We start from the raw sequence: 15,092 nt of genomic DNA, 5'->3' as shown, positions 1-15,092 counted from the left end.
TATGCTGCGCAGAGTGATCCACCAGAGTGGATGCCTCTTTTCGATGCGTGCGTTTGCTTGCCTGAGTTTTTGATCTTTGTTCGACTGATGTCCTTGCCCTTTGCTGCCTGTTAGTTGTTATATTGTGTGTTAAGTGTATTGTCTTTTGACGTCTTCTAAAATTTTCATGCATTAAAGAAAAAAATTGTAGGGTAGTGGGAAGAGCACTAATAATCAACCACCTTTGACACTGAGATTGTAAAGAACAGAAGGGGTTCATCGCGGGCTCATTACAAACACAATGTAGTTTCAAAACCGAGATAGGGACGCGAGACTCGGACATGAACTCAAAACAAGAAATTGCTTACTCACTCTGTATTCAGAAGGCGCGGACGGCCTTACTCTTTAAATAAAATTCCGACTAAAGAAAGCAGTCACTACAGCAGAATTCCTATAAAGAAAGCAGAACTGGTTACTCGGCGTTGGCTCCACTGAGAAAGGGTACAAACCCGTCGGGAAGGCAAGAATAATACATAAACGATAATAGGGACCTAATAAAGTTTAGTGGGGCCTTCGGAATGCTCGTTTAGACGCATCCTGTGCACCAGTACCCGTAGAAAGTAAAAAAAAAGCGGCAAAACAACATTGCGAATGTCACAAAAACAAATATCATAAAGCGCACGAGATATATGTAAAAACGCAGCAAAACCCAAGTAAGCTACGTGGACGGATGTGTGCGCAAAGACATTAAGACAACTCATTCCGCTTGCCGCGATAAGTTATAAACCCATTATTTTTGTATAATTTAGCTGCATAACAAAAAATACAAAGTTATTTTGATAAATGTAGAGTCCAAGAATGCACTTCTTCCTAATGCAATGAATAAGTAAAGTACGAATGCCCCTAAGAGCACCCCACCAGTTTGGTATGATTTGATTGTTGTATAGGGACTTCAAAAGCCACCCAATGATACACCCAAATACTTTGTCACTCAAAGCGGAATTCTTCACAAACATCAATTCGGAAATAAACATCTTACTTCTACTAAAACGCCTTAGGAAAAAATTACACAAACACCAATGAAAGCGGTGGAAAGGAGAGAAAACTCAATCTCGTTAGCACTTCATACGTCAAATGAATTTTACTACATCAAGTCAGACTCCGTAGAAGAATGGTTGTTCCACAACAAGTGTACTAGAAACCTACGCGAATGGTGTTTAGAGGTACTAGGAAACAAAAGTTTGACGTACCAATGCAGCTAGAAGTGTCTCGAGTTTGTCATTTTTAGAGCTTACGTCAAGGATGTCCTTCTAGTCCATCATTACACAATATAACGGTGTCCTCGTTACTAGAAAACAACATATCTCTCGGAAAATCTACTCGTGCACGGATATAAGGATGACATGACCGAGATTGTGGCGGCCAGCCTAGAAAATGCACTGCATCAGAAGCAAATTATAGCTTAAAAAGCGCCGAAAAATGGGCAAGAAAGGCTGGAATAAACCTCAACACAACAAAGAATAGCATTCTGGTGATAGGGAAAAAGCACCAGAGGAACAGCCGATGGTTATATAAGTGATAACACAATTAAAAAGAGAAGCGTTTAAAATTTACGGGAGTAAGGTCTAATATAACCCCATTTTCGATACATAAAAGAGGTACAAATTCGATCTTAAATTATTCGCCTTCGCAGGACGATACCGGAGTTTTACCAGAAAGAAATGACCACAAACTAAAACTATAAAAATGCAACAAAATTTTTTTGTGCAAATCGTCCTGGTGTCACATTTTAATGATCAACGCAAGTCACAAAAACTGCGGGCAGTTCAAAGATTTTTATTAGTTAAAAACCGTAATCGTGCGGTGGGGCCCCAAATGAATCGTTGAACGAGCTGTTCTCGTATATTCACCTAATAATAAAAAAAATGTGCAACGATTTGATTTTTATACAAAAAAAAACGTTCATTTGTTAGGACAGAATTTCAGAAAGAGCAAATAGTCAAACTTTTTGGTTAGTGATATAGACATATAATTGCTGCGGACGGGCTAGGGAACGATAATGGTCTGCAGCACCATTTGTAGCTTTTAATGAAGCACGAATGAAACTTGATTCCAGCAAAAAATTGTTACCGCTATACAGCATAAATTTCTATGCCGAAAGCATGCCTCCACAATCTCAAGCCTGTTTAATGTAATCTACGCAAAAGATGTTTATTCGGCGACGTTTTTTGTAATAACGCAAATTACTACTATGAGCGCTCAAGCACTACGAGCGAGCAACCACACCAATCATGTTAGTTGCTCTTTGGGCGAAATAATAAAACAACTGCCGCTCTCGCATCCTTGTTAGAAAGTTTTTTGTTGTATTTTGTATTTTGAATATTTTGGGAAGAAGTGACTGTTGTCGTGCCAGCAATAATTGGGGACTCATTTGTGAACTTTCTCGCTTAGAAACCTTATTATGAGAGAACGTGCCTATTCAGAATGCTACCGTGCCGGGAAAAGTCTCACTTGTAGTATCGTTCAACCTTGACCTACACCGGAGCGCTCTCAGTGACGGCGATCGTGCCGATAATGATTGTTGTTTAGGGCAAAATATTCTCAGAGTAATTGAAGGTGTCGAATTGTACACGAAGGATTCGTGAATTTAGGAGTCAGCAAAGATGGAAACGCCTAATAAATCTTCTGTCAGCCTAATGGTCGCACCTTCAGCTCGTGTAATTCTGGTTGTAAGTACTTCTGCCATTAATTTGATCGAAATTCTTGGAGAGAGAAACTAATAAAAGACACTTGCCACAACCCGTTTTACTTGTTCGTGTACACAGGGACATAACAATGCTATTTCGATGTGTTGGCTCTCTTGTCGGGATTTTCGTTATAATTTCTAGTTATGCTTCAGCGAGCTGTCCATCACGTTCAATACCAAATAATTCATCCAGTATATCTCCCAAAGGAGAAGGGAAATATCGCAATTGCTTTTATTTACGCTTGGTTGCCTTTCCAAAGTTTGTTCACTGTAAATTGGTAAAAGTATAAACGCAACACAAACATTTCGTCATCTGAAGCGTTGCGAATGCTGTAGATGATGATGATGTTAATTGATAATTATGACGCGAGGTCGAGTAAAGGCAAAGACCACAAAAAACAAGGTGCTTCATAAGATTTGTGTGAAACCAACTACAAAAGCACTGCAGTTAAGACATGTGTAAAAAATTAAAAAGGCAATGACGATGGCTGGAGTAAAGGGGTTGGTCGTCAGTGTGCATTCAAAGAAATTAGGCGTGAAAATTTGGCATCGTTAAAACACAGAGAAGTGCGCTTTTATGAAAAGATGAGAATGTCACCTAAAATATACAAAGGGTGCAGAGGAATTTTTCTCTGTATAGCTGTGGGACGTATTTATGTCGTGTTGGGGTGGGTCGCTTACATTGTATTCGTATGTGAATCACGGATAAGTGTTGCCCACAAGCTGCACAGGGCCTCGGAGATGCCGTGATCAGATGCCAGTGTGTTGCATGCGCAAGTCCTATCCGAAAGCTGCGTAAGGCAATCTTAGTGAACATGTTGTGTAAGTCAGTGGTTTATATCATCGCAACACTCGTTTTATTGCGTGTATTTGTTATATGTCGGTTGACTGAATTGGGCTTGTCCTTTGTCAGAGAGGTGTTGTATTTTTATGGCTTGAGGTCTGCGTGTGCAAGTGCGGTCAGAAATGTTATTGCCAGCGCTCCCACCGTGGCCTGGGAGTGGTCGCTATGATTAGGGTCATTTCCCACGGCCTATTCAAGGAATGGAAAAAGAACTGCAGAACCAATAACTAGGTCAAAGTGTGAGTACGTTTTTTTTGTGTCACATATGGTATGTAGGGTGTATTTTGGTGAAAATGAATGCTCTGGAGAGTATAAGAAGCTTCTGATCAGGTAACCGCGGTCTTCCGTGTGCGAAAAGCGGCATACGTAATTCTGCGTTTTCAGCTGGCCTCTAAGAATTTACGGTTGCGGTCAAGGCAGCCAGTTAATCAGGGCATCAAAATCAGAGCTCGAAAGTGGAAAATCAGGAGGGTTGCAAAATTAGCATACCATTAATAAATAATCTAATATTATTGCGCAAACTGGTACAGCTTGAAGAACAGTGTTCAAATTGATACATTGGAATGGTAGGGATTTCTGAAATTATGGCCACACCGCCTAAAGGTTGTTTGTTTGCTGTCATCCCCACCATTCGGAATACAACATAGTTACTCAAGAAATGTGTGTTCGAAATATAAATGTGTTTTTTGGACGCCCATTACACTTGGCTGATTAGCATGCATTATGTCATATACATTGGCTAGAATATTAGGAAGGTCTCTACAGTTCCATTCAAGGATACTGTAAGGTCCACTTATGAGATTCGCGGCCAGGCGCCCGGGCTGCGCGTGAGAACGCGCCGCTCTGTCTGGCGACGTAGCACTGCCGACACTGCGCTGCAACCACCGCTAATTCGTCGCGGCGTGCGCGGGAGACGGATTGTCTGGCTCACCCCATTCTCAAGGATAATCCCCCATTGAGAGGGCAGACTGCGGCGCCGGATTCCAGGAATGTCTACTTGACGCGCAGAGGTGGGGGGATTAGCGGCGGCCGGAGAAGCGCCGCACGAGTCTATTGTTAACACGTCCCGGTCAGCATGACGCACAGTCGCATCTTTCGCGCTCATCCCTCCGGGTCGTACGCGTTTTCTGGCCCGCGGGCTGTCCGTTGACCTCAGATAGCGGCGCCTCATTGAATATTCCGTGACGTGCTGAGTGACAGCTGTCTACGTGAATTCGGGCACTCCCATACGTGTGTACGAACGCTACAGGGGCGTTCCCGAGAGAGGGTGATCTCGAGGTTTTAAAAGGCCGAACTTGGCCGTTGGAAATGGTTCTCGTCTGAGCGGTGAGCTGGCAGTTCCCGGCGAGACAAGGAGTCTCGACCGTTAACGCCAGGTTGGGATTTAGGAGCCCCCTAGTCGAGGTTAAGATCGCGTCGGAGGTTCAGAGTGAAGCGCCGCACCGGGCAACTAGACGGATCTTGCGGCGAGACAGAGTCTCGGCCGTCGCTTCTCGAGCGGTTTGTGTACGCTCCGAGAATAGGAAGAGTTAGACGAAGTTGAGGAGCTCGAGTGATTTGTGCGCACTCGGAGCTAGCGTCTAGCTGAAGTTTGCAGTTTTTCCTTTATTATTCATGTACCCAGTTTTCCCACTGTAAATAGATGCATATAAACCATTCGTCTCATTTAATCAACCCCAACGCCTTGAGTTCGTCAATTGGACCGCCGCCTCCAAGAACTTCAACACCATCGCCCTGCCAGCCTCCTGCCAAATCAACCGGAGCCCGGGCGATTGGGTTCCTGATCGAAACCAGACTTCGGGGAAACGATCTTCACTGGCGCAGTCGACAGGATTTGGCAGAAGAAATCACCAGGCCACAACCAGGGGCAGCAAGCGGACGCAAGCCCGCCTTCATCGGCAGCAGCCGAGCTCCGCGCGGAGTGGAGCGGCAGAGCCAAGCCAGCGCGCGGAGCCAGCGACGCGGCAGCCGACCACCGAATGTGCGGGTGAGTGGGATTTCTTGCGCTTTGTTGTGGCGGTGTAGGCTGAGTCTGGGGTTGCATGGTAGTCACGCGGAGCATGCTGGCGAACATGGCGGAAGGAGACGGAAATGGTCAGACGCATGAGGCGCCACCTCAAGGAGGCTCGGCAGCAGGAGAATCTTTAAGCGGAGTCCGAAACAATGATTATTAGGCGAATGGAGTTGGAGTTTCAAGAGCGAGAGGAGAAAAGAGCGCGCGAATTCGAAGAACGAGAAAGAAAAGCAGCGCGCGAATTCGAAGAGCGAAAGAGAAAAGCCTCGCGCGAAGCGGAGGAAAGGGCGCGCGAATTCGAAGAGCGAAAGAGAAAAGCAGCGCGCGAAGCGGAGGAGCGAGAGAGAGGAGAGGCGCGAGAATTTAGGGAGCGCATGCAAAAACTGAAGCTCGAATCTGAAGAGCGTTTGGGGGGTATGAGTTGGAGCTGGAGCGGAGAAGGCAGACGCCCTTGCGCTCGGACACCCGCGAGCAGAAACAATGGGGCACAGACCCAGCAAGTGGTATAGCGACCGCGAAGTTGAATGGTTCCGGAGAGGGTTCGGAAGTTGAACATTGCGATGAGAAAGTAAGCAGCCGTGACTCCCTGCACGAAGCTAGCATTACCGCCGGTGTTGAACGCGTGGAGACGGACATTGGGATGAAGAGCGACGAAGTAAGCGTGTCCGGGGATACCGTAGAGCGGTGTAATGAAGTGATGCTCGAACATGACGAGCGGCCTCGCAGGCAAAGTTTGGGGACAGAGCCTCAGCGCATAGGGCAGAACCCGTCGGGCGGGCCCAGTTATGCACTGGCAGCAGAGTTGAATGAAGCCAGCTCGTTTTTCAGCTCGAGGCCCCGCGAGAACGAGATAAGCGGCCGTGGCTGCGCACAGTTGGCGAGCGGCTCAACCGGGAAGAGCTGCATGGAAAGGGAAGCGAGCGCGAGGAGTGTTCCAGCGAGCGCGTCCGGTATAAGAGCAGAGTCAAAGGGTAGTTCCGTTGTTGCGAGCGTATGGCCGCCAGTTACTGTTGCACCGTACGCTGCGATACTGCATGCTGAACTTGCTGGCACGGGCGATGCCCAAATTCTAATCGTTGGACCGGAGGAGACTGGAGTCGTGCAGGAAAGTCTTGGGGCCCGCCGCGCTCCCAATTACGCTCGAGAGTTGCATGAGAAAGCGAACTCCGTGTCGGGCGTTCAGGAGCTCGCCCAGAAGACAAACGAGATAGAAGACGAAAAAGCATGTGACGAGTCGGAGCGAAAAAGAGACGGAGTTGACGATCAGGCTGAGGAAAAGCAGGAGTTAAAGCCGGATAAGGGAGCTGAGAAGGCAGACTGGGTTGAACATGTAGAAAATGGAAGAGGAAGCGAGAGAGAACGCGAAAAGATGGAGGATGAGGAGATCAGAACGTTTGAAGAGGATAGGAACGATATGGAGACGTCGCGTGGGTTTGGTAGTCTTGATGGTGAGAGTGTAACCGAGGAGGCCGATGGAGAACACGGAAACGCAGGCGTGGATACTGCGAAACCAAGAATGAGAGCTCCCGAGGAGGTTGTGAAGGAGAGGGAAAAACCGCGTGAGGAGGCATCTACAGTTGAAAGCGAGGAACGAGACGCAATCGGCGATCTCGCGAAACCTGTGGCTGAAATAGAGCTTCGTAGCTTTAGGGTTGGTTGCGGCCATTACCGAGATTTAGTCGTGAGCCGCGCTGGATGGGTTGACGCACTAATTTCTGCGACCTGGCACTGTGTCACAGGCCCTAGTTCTGAGTTGTGCCAGGATGAGTGCGTGCTGGGACAGCCAAAAAACTGTCTTTGTCAGGCCGCAGCTCAGAATGCACCTAGCGTGCACGAGCGGTTTTTGGTAGTGACAGGTGCTTGTGAGGTTGTTGTTGTGGGGCAGTCTGTGCGTAAAAGAAATAATGATCCCGAGAAGGTCGTCGCGTTCGCGGGCCGCCATTACGCTCCAGCATCAACCCTGCGCTCACGCGGCCAGCGCGCAGCATTGCCTTACGTTGGGGCATTGGGGAGGGATGGCCGCGTCGCCTATGGGGCAGGAAGCGAAGTCGCATTTTGCGATACCACTCCGTCTTCAACGAAGTTGTGTTCGCCTCATTGGGCTAAATTGTCGAGACTTGCGTTGACATTGCAACGCTACGTGGTCTGGATCATCTGCAGAGGGGGCTGGAAGTACGCGAATGCACTCGCCTGCTTTCAGATTGTAGCTTGGGGGGGGCTAGTATTTAATTGCCTCCGTGCCTTAACACCGCCACGACGGACGTGAACGTTCCCGTTCACCCGTCCTTTTTCGTTGGTGGTATGTGTGTGTGTGTGTGTGTGTGTGTGTGTGTGTGTGCCGCGGTTGTGCGTGACGAGATGACTTGAGTGCTCGATCCGTGCACCGAATTGATCGATCCGCGCACCGAACTTAACTTTCTGTGCACCGCAAGGGAGCGAAACCACAGCCGAACATTCCTGAAGGGATGTTATCAGCCTACGCCGTCAAGGAGGACATTTGCGCGCGTGCGCACAGTGGCAATGCAAACTTTCTTAACGTTTTATTTTTGTGTTGACGGCAAAATTGCCCGTGTTCTTTGCCGGTCCTTATTCCTTTATTTCTTGTTGTCGAGTGCCGGAAGGTTTGTGCGTGTTTGCAGTTATAGCGCGCATCAGTGTTATAGGTCCAGATGTCTCGTTGCTTGTGGCGTTTACGCGCCCCGGAGAGACCCAATTTCCTTTCACTCGCACTTAGTATTTTTAGCATTTTTTTTGTGTGTTCCCAGTTTGCTAGAGTATTCGGTCCCTGTTGAGCGGCTAGTGAATAGGTTGTGTTTGTAGTTTAGGCGAGAGAGAGTTCGGATCAGCTGCAGAAATAGAAGGTGGCTAATTTGTGGTTATACCTAGCTCCTTCCACGTGTTTTTTTTTTGTTGTTGTTTATGCCGCTATTATTGCGGAAGGAGAGATGAAACGAGTGGCCCTTTTAAATTTTTTTCGGATTGACTGAACCAAGAGGTCCAGTAACCCTCTTAAAGGGGGGAGTTGTAAGGTCCACTTATGAGATTCGCGGCCAGGCGCCCGGGCTGCGCATGAGAACGCGCCGCTCTGTCTGGCGACGTAGCACTGCCGACACTGCGCTGCAACCACCGCTAATTCGTCGCGGCGTGCGCGGGAGACGGATTGTCTGGCTCACCGCATTCCTCAAGGATAATCCCCCATTGAGAGGGCAGACTGCGGCGCCGGATTCCAGGAATGTCTACTTGACGCGCAGAGGTGGGAGGATTACCGGCGGCCGGACAAGCGCCGCACGAGTCTATTGTTAACACGTCCCGGTCAGCATGACGCACAGTCGCATCTTTCGCGCTCATCCCTCCGGGTCGTACGCGTTTTCTGGCCCGCGGGCGGTCCGTTGACCTCAGATAGCGGCACCTCATTGAATATTCCGTGACGTGCTGAGTGACAGCTGTCTACGTGAATTCGGGCACTCCCATACGCGTGTACGAACGCTACAGGGGCTGTTGAATCTCCCTGGCGGGAACCGGCACACCTCCCGGGAGCAGGGGAAGAGAAAGAGGAGGTGGCACACGGGGAGACGCGCGAGGCGAGCGAGGTAGCAGAAGAAGAGAATAAAGCAGTGTTCGTTGAGATCCCATGCACTAAGACGCGGATGTCGTTCCCTCTTCACGTTATATGATTTCTGGTGCCGAGAACCCGGGAGAACACCGACATCCGTCTGCGCTGACCATGGAGAAGTTGCGCCGTCGTCGGGGTGTTTTTCGCGGTGCCGCTACACGTCTTTTGGCTTCGGCCAACTAGCTCCTACAAGATACCGATTCGGACGCCTCAGGCTTACAAGCAGCCATCGAAGACCTCGAGGAAAAGGATGCCGTCTTGAGCGAGCTGGGCGCGAAGATTGATGAACTTCTTGATGATCAGGAGTACGAAGACGAGATAGCAGGTGCGCTAGAGTACCACGACAAAATTCGCCACGCGATCACCAAGCTTCGGTTCATCTTGAAGACCAAGAATGTCACACCTACAGACGTCGGCCAGCCAGGAGTGTTCCCATCGTGCGACCAATCACGTGGCACTTCTGCTGGCATTAACAGCGAACTCGACCAGGAAGCCCCGGCTTACGTCAGCTTCCGCTCTTCTACTCAGAGGGTTGCCTTGCCGAAGCTTCAGATTCCCGTCTTCTCCGGCGTGCTTCGTGAGTGGCAAGGTTTTTGGGAGCACTTCCAGGCGACTATTCACACCCATCCGGAACTGCCTAATATAGAAAAATTTAAGTATTTGAAGACGTACCTGAGCGGGGACGCCAAGAGGGCAGTTGAGTGGATACGCCTGACCGAAACCAATTACTAAGTCGCGATCAAGGTGCTGACAGATCGTTTTGGCCGAACGGATGTTCTCGTGGATGACCACATTGATAGCCTCCTCGCCATTGCCCCCATCGAAAGCTCGGCGCACATCTCGCGGCTTCGTGACCTATATGAACAGATCCTGTTTAGGACAAGTTGCCTCGAGAGCCTGGGAGTTCCTGCATCGGAGTACGCAGTAATCCTCCATCGCGTCCTCATGCGCGCACTGCCTGAGGATCTGGCAGTGCTATACAGGCAACGCATGAAGGAGGCTGCAGCCGATGACTCCGCCACCCCAAGGTCACGAGGCGACGAGGTCAAACGAGTACTGCGGTTCCTGCAGATTCAGGTGGAGAGCAGGGAGGAAAGCAAGGTGACGCAGAAAAGAGCCACTTCGAACGCGACATCGGTGGAGCGGCAAGCGCGCTTTAACGTCTTTCCTGAGCTTCCGTCCGCCCTGGCTTTGGCTACCGGCTCATCATTGTCAGAGCCGCGATCATGTCCACTCTGCGAAGCGCCAGATCACGGTACCGAGGATTGCCAAGCTAAGCTGTCGGGAGAAGAGAAGCGACGAAGACTTGGAAGGAAGCGTTGTTGCTTTAGATGCGGCAAGCCAGGACACTTCGCACGCAGCTGCCGCCTTCCCACATGGCTTTGGTGTCGCCATTGTGCGCGACGACATTTGTCGGTTCTCTGCGACGTGTGGACACGGCCTAACTCAGGGGCCCCCGTACCACCAGCACCTTTTGGGAGCATGAATCGGCAAATGGCGACTCCACAAGAAGAGCCGGTCACGACTGCTTCTGCTAGTAACAATTTCACGTCATCTGTCTTGCTACAAACGGCTACGGTATGGGCATGTGGCAATGCTGACCGCGTCCTGGTCCGTCTTCTTTTTGACACCGGCAGCCAGCGAACGTTTGTGCGCAGCGACTTGGCGAACAAGCTAGAGCTTCCATCCGCCGGCGTTGAGGACCTTACGGTATTCACGTTCGGCAACTCTCAGCGTTCGCGTCGGTACAGCTGCCGGAAATTGAGCGTCACGTTGACTGGTCGTTTCGAGTCGAAAGAAGTAACTCTCGACGCTCTGGAGGTTCCGGAGGTATGCACTGTAAGAAGTTCGCCTATGGAACCTGTGCTAGTTTCCTTACTCCGTAGCCGAAACTTGGTCATCGCGGACGAGCCTCAAGATGGCAAGGATCAGAGTCCCACTATTAGTGTCTTAGTAGGCTCTGACAATTACTGGAAGCTGGTCACAGGACGTATCGAACGTTTAACGGACAGCCTGTGCGCCGTGGAGACAGTTTTTGGTTGGGTCATCCAGGGAACATACCCTGAAAAGGCTCTTCCTTGGTCCCCGCAAAAGGTTGACTCGACTGTCCTGTTTCTAGCATGTTCTCACGGATGGAGTCAGACGTGCAACCAGAGTGACCCTTCAGAAATGTGGAGGCTGGATTCCATTGGGATAACAGACTCTAGCGTGAATAACGGCGCCCATGAGGATGCGGCGCTTAGTCAATTTATGAGTGCTGTGCACAAGCAGGAAGGCCGCTATGTCGTTCCACTGATGATCAAATCTCTAGAATGTATGACTTGCACGAACCGGGATGTCGCTGAAACCCGACTTCTACGCCAGCTCGAACGCTTTCAGCATGAACCCGAACTTCTGAGGGAGTACAACTCTGTGATCGGCGAGTATTTCAAGGAAGGCCACGCAGAGCCAGTTCTGTCATCTGCCTTTCCCGGAGCAACCGTGTATTACCTTCCTCATGATGCGGTGGTGCGAAAAGAAGCCGTAACTACGAAGGTTCGTGTTGTATTTGATGCGTCTTCCCACACCCAGGGTGAGCCGTCACTTAACGACCTCCTTGACAAAGGTGTGAAGCTTGGGCCTGACCTTTTGCAGCTCCTCTTGCGGTTCAGGTGTTACCCAATAGTTTTGACCCCTGACATTCGAAAGGCCTTCTTACAGATCTAGATACGACGGGAAGACCGAGACGCACTCCGTTTTTTGTGGATCGACGGACTGCCCACTCCTAGAAATCAGGTTCCAAACATCGTAGAGTGGCGCATGACAAGGGTGCCGTTTGGAGCGGCGTCGAGTCCGTTTCTGCTCGCAGCAACGATTCAGCACTATTTGGAGGCGTGGAAACAGACACAGCCAACGATTGCCGCCCGCCTGCAGCAATCATTTTACCTTGACGACTTGGTTATGGGCGCTTCATCGGATGAGGAAGCATTAGAGATCTACAACGCTGCCAACGAGATCTTAAGAGACGCAGGGATGGAGCTAAGGAAGTGGAGCTCAAACTCTAACATCTTGAGCCAACAGTTTCTTACCGACGGCCTGTCCGTGGAAAACGTCGCTGAAAGTAAGGCCCCATTGAAGGTACTCGGCTTGTTGTGGGATCGTGCAACAGACGACATTATCATGTCCACACAAAACGTCTTGACATTTATCTCGACACAGGCCTTGACGAAGCGAACCGTGCTGCACGCTTTTGCGCGTCTATTCGACCCACTCGGACTGTTATCGCCGTTCCATGTGCGAGCTCGGTTGCTCTTTCAACGGCGTTGGCGTCTTAATTACGACTGGGACGAACCACTGCAGAAGGACGTTGAGAAGGAGTGGAAAGACTGGGTTTCTGAGCTTCCCACTCTGTCTTCCCTGCGTAAAGAACGAGGCGTCATTTCCCTTGTGCCGAATAACCATGACATGATAGAACTTCATTTCTTCGCCGATGCCAGTCCTTTAGCTTATGGAACAGCCATGTTTGTGCGGAGTCCACTCGATAATGACAACTTCACCGTACACCTTCTGATGAGTAAGTCTCGTATTGCACCTTTAAAGACTGTTTCGTTACCAAGACTGGAACTTCTAGCCTGCCTTTTAGCGGCAAGAGTATGGAAATACATTCGCCAGATGCAAGAGTTTTCAAGTTGCAAGGCGTCATTCTGGACCGATTCAGCGATAGTACTGTACTGGGTTTCAGGCGACGCTGTCCGCTGGGAGACGTTCGTAAGAAACCGCGCCTTTGAGATACAGCAATTAACAGAAGGATCCTTGTGGCGGCACTGCGTTAGTGCAGACAACCCGGCTGACCTACTCACGCGTGGAGTGTCCGCGACTGGACTGGCGCAGAAGAGCATGTGGTGGAACGGACCGCCGTGGTTGGCCAAGTCACAAGAAAGCTGGCCTGAAAGTATGTCTCCTACTCCGACTCCTCAAAGTGCCAGCAGGGAACTGGCGTCAGTATGTCCCGCTACAGTAGCACCGAAATCGCCACCTCCCCCCCTACTTGACATTGCGAACTAAAGTCGCCTGCTACGGGTTCTAAGAGTCACTGCGTGGATAAGGAGGTTTTGTCGAAATTCTTCGCCGAATGAGCCTTCTATCTTCGGGCACTTGACGGCATCCGAAATACATGAAGCTGAGCTGTACTGGCTGCGGCTTGTGCAGCGCACCGCCTTCCTGTCCGAAATCGCTGCTTGCCGTGCGAGGAGGCCACTTCCCTCACATTCCACCATCCTTACATTACATCCAGACCTTGACGACCAAGGCTTGCTTCGAGTCGGCGGCCGGCTTCATCAACTCGATGGCCCCGAAGAAATGAAGCACCCGATTTTGATGCCCAGTGACCACAGGTTTACCGACCTCTTGGTAGAGGCAACACATCTGCGCCTTTTTCATGGGGGTATTCAGGCTACCCTTGTCGACCTTCGTTCAAGATTTTGGATTTTGGTGGGACGACGGACTGTGAGGCGTGTGCTGAACAACTGTTTACCGTGCCGCCGAAGACGTCTACGCGCTGAGTCAGCTCCTGTCGCTCCGTTACCAAGAGACCGAGTAAAAGAGACAACACCCTTTGACATCGTAGGAGTGGACTTTTGTGGACCTCTTTATTGCCGCACGCAGCCGCCTTACGACTCAAGGGTGTACATAGCCGTATTTTCATGTGCAGTCACCCGGGCGGTTCACCTAGAGTTGACGTCAGATCTCACAGCCCAAGCGTTCCTTCTTGCCTTCCGGCGCTTCATCGCGCGGCGAGGGATTCCAGGGACAGTATATTCCAGGGATTCCAGGGACGTCATGAATTACGGGAGCTCCCAGCGCATACACTGGAAATTTATCGCCGAGCGCGCCCCCTGGTGGGGAGGTTTTTGGGAACGAGTGATCCGGACAATCAAAGACGCACTCAAACGCTGTCTTGGACGCAGCTGCCTCACTTATGAAGAGTTACTTACCGTTTTAATCCAGGTTGAAGCCGCTGTCAATTGCCGTCCTCTTACCCACATTGATGACGACCATGCGGTCCTAGAAGCATTGACTCCATCGCATTTCCTCGTCGGGAAACGTCTTGTATGCTTGCCGTCGGCAACTGATCATCTCATACAGAGCATCACGGCCAACGACCTCAGACGACGAGTCGATTGATTGCATGGTTTAACGCGCCGACGCAACGAAGGCGATGAGGCGCGCCGTAGTGGAGGGCTCCGGATTAATTTTGACCACCTGGGGATCTTTAACGTGCGCCGAAATCTCGTACACACGGGCGTTTTTGCTTTTCGCCTCCATCAGAAAAGCGGCCGCCGCGGCCGGGAATCGAACCCGCGACCTCGTGCTCAGCAGCGCAACGCCTTAGCCACTGAGCCACCGCGGCGGGTGCGGACGACGAGTCAAGCAACGAGATGAATTGGTCAGCCAGCTATGGCAGCGATGGAGAAAAGAGTACTTGCTGCTTCTTCGCACTGCTCATCATGCTCTACCAGCTGTTCCCTCCCGGCTCCGAGTTGGCGACGTTGTCATCGTGCAGGACGACAATGTGCCTGCTCTTATGTGAAAAATCGGGCGCATCATCGAGGCATTGCCGGGAAGAGACGGAACAAGCAGTTATTTCCGACTGCGGCTTCCAGGCGGCCAGGAGATCGGGCGTGCTGTCCAGCGGCTTTACCTGTTGGAAGCCGATGCACCCAGCGCGGGGGCGGGAATATGTTGAATCTCCCTGGGGGGAACCGGCACACCTCCCGGGAGCAGGGGAAGAGGAAGAGGAGGTGGCACACGGGGAGACGCGCGAGGCGAGCGAGGTAGCAGAAGAAGAGAATAAAGCAGTGTTCGTTGAGATCCCATGCACTAAGACGCGGATGTCGTTCTCTCTTCACGTTATAGG

This window comes from Haemaphysalis longicornis, unplaced genomic scaffold (genome assembly GCF_048455015.1).
Source record: "Haemaphysalis longicornis isolate Haplotype H1 unplaced genomic scaffold, Haemaphysalis longicornis Haplotype H1 scaffold_6, whole genome shotgun sequence".
Classification (NCBI taxonomy): Eukaryota; Metazoa; Arthropoda; class Arachnida; order Ixodida; family Ixodidae; genus Haemaphysalis; species Haemaphysalis longicornis.
This window is presented reverse-complemented; position numbering follows the sequence as displayed.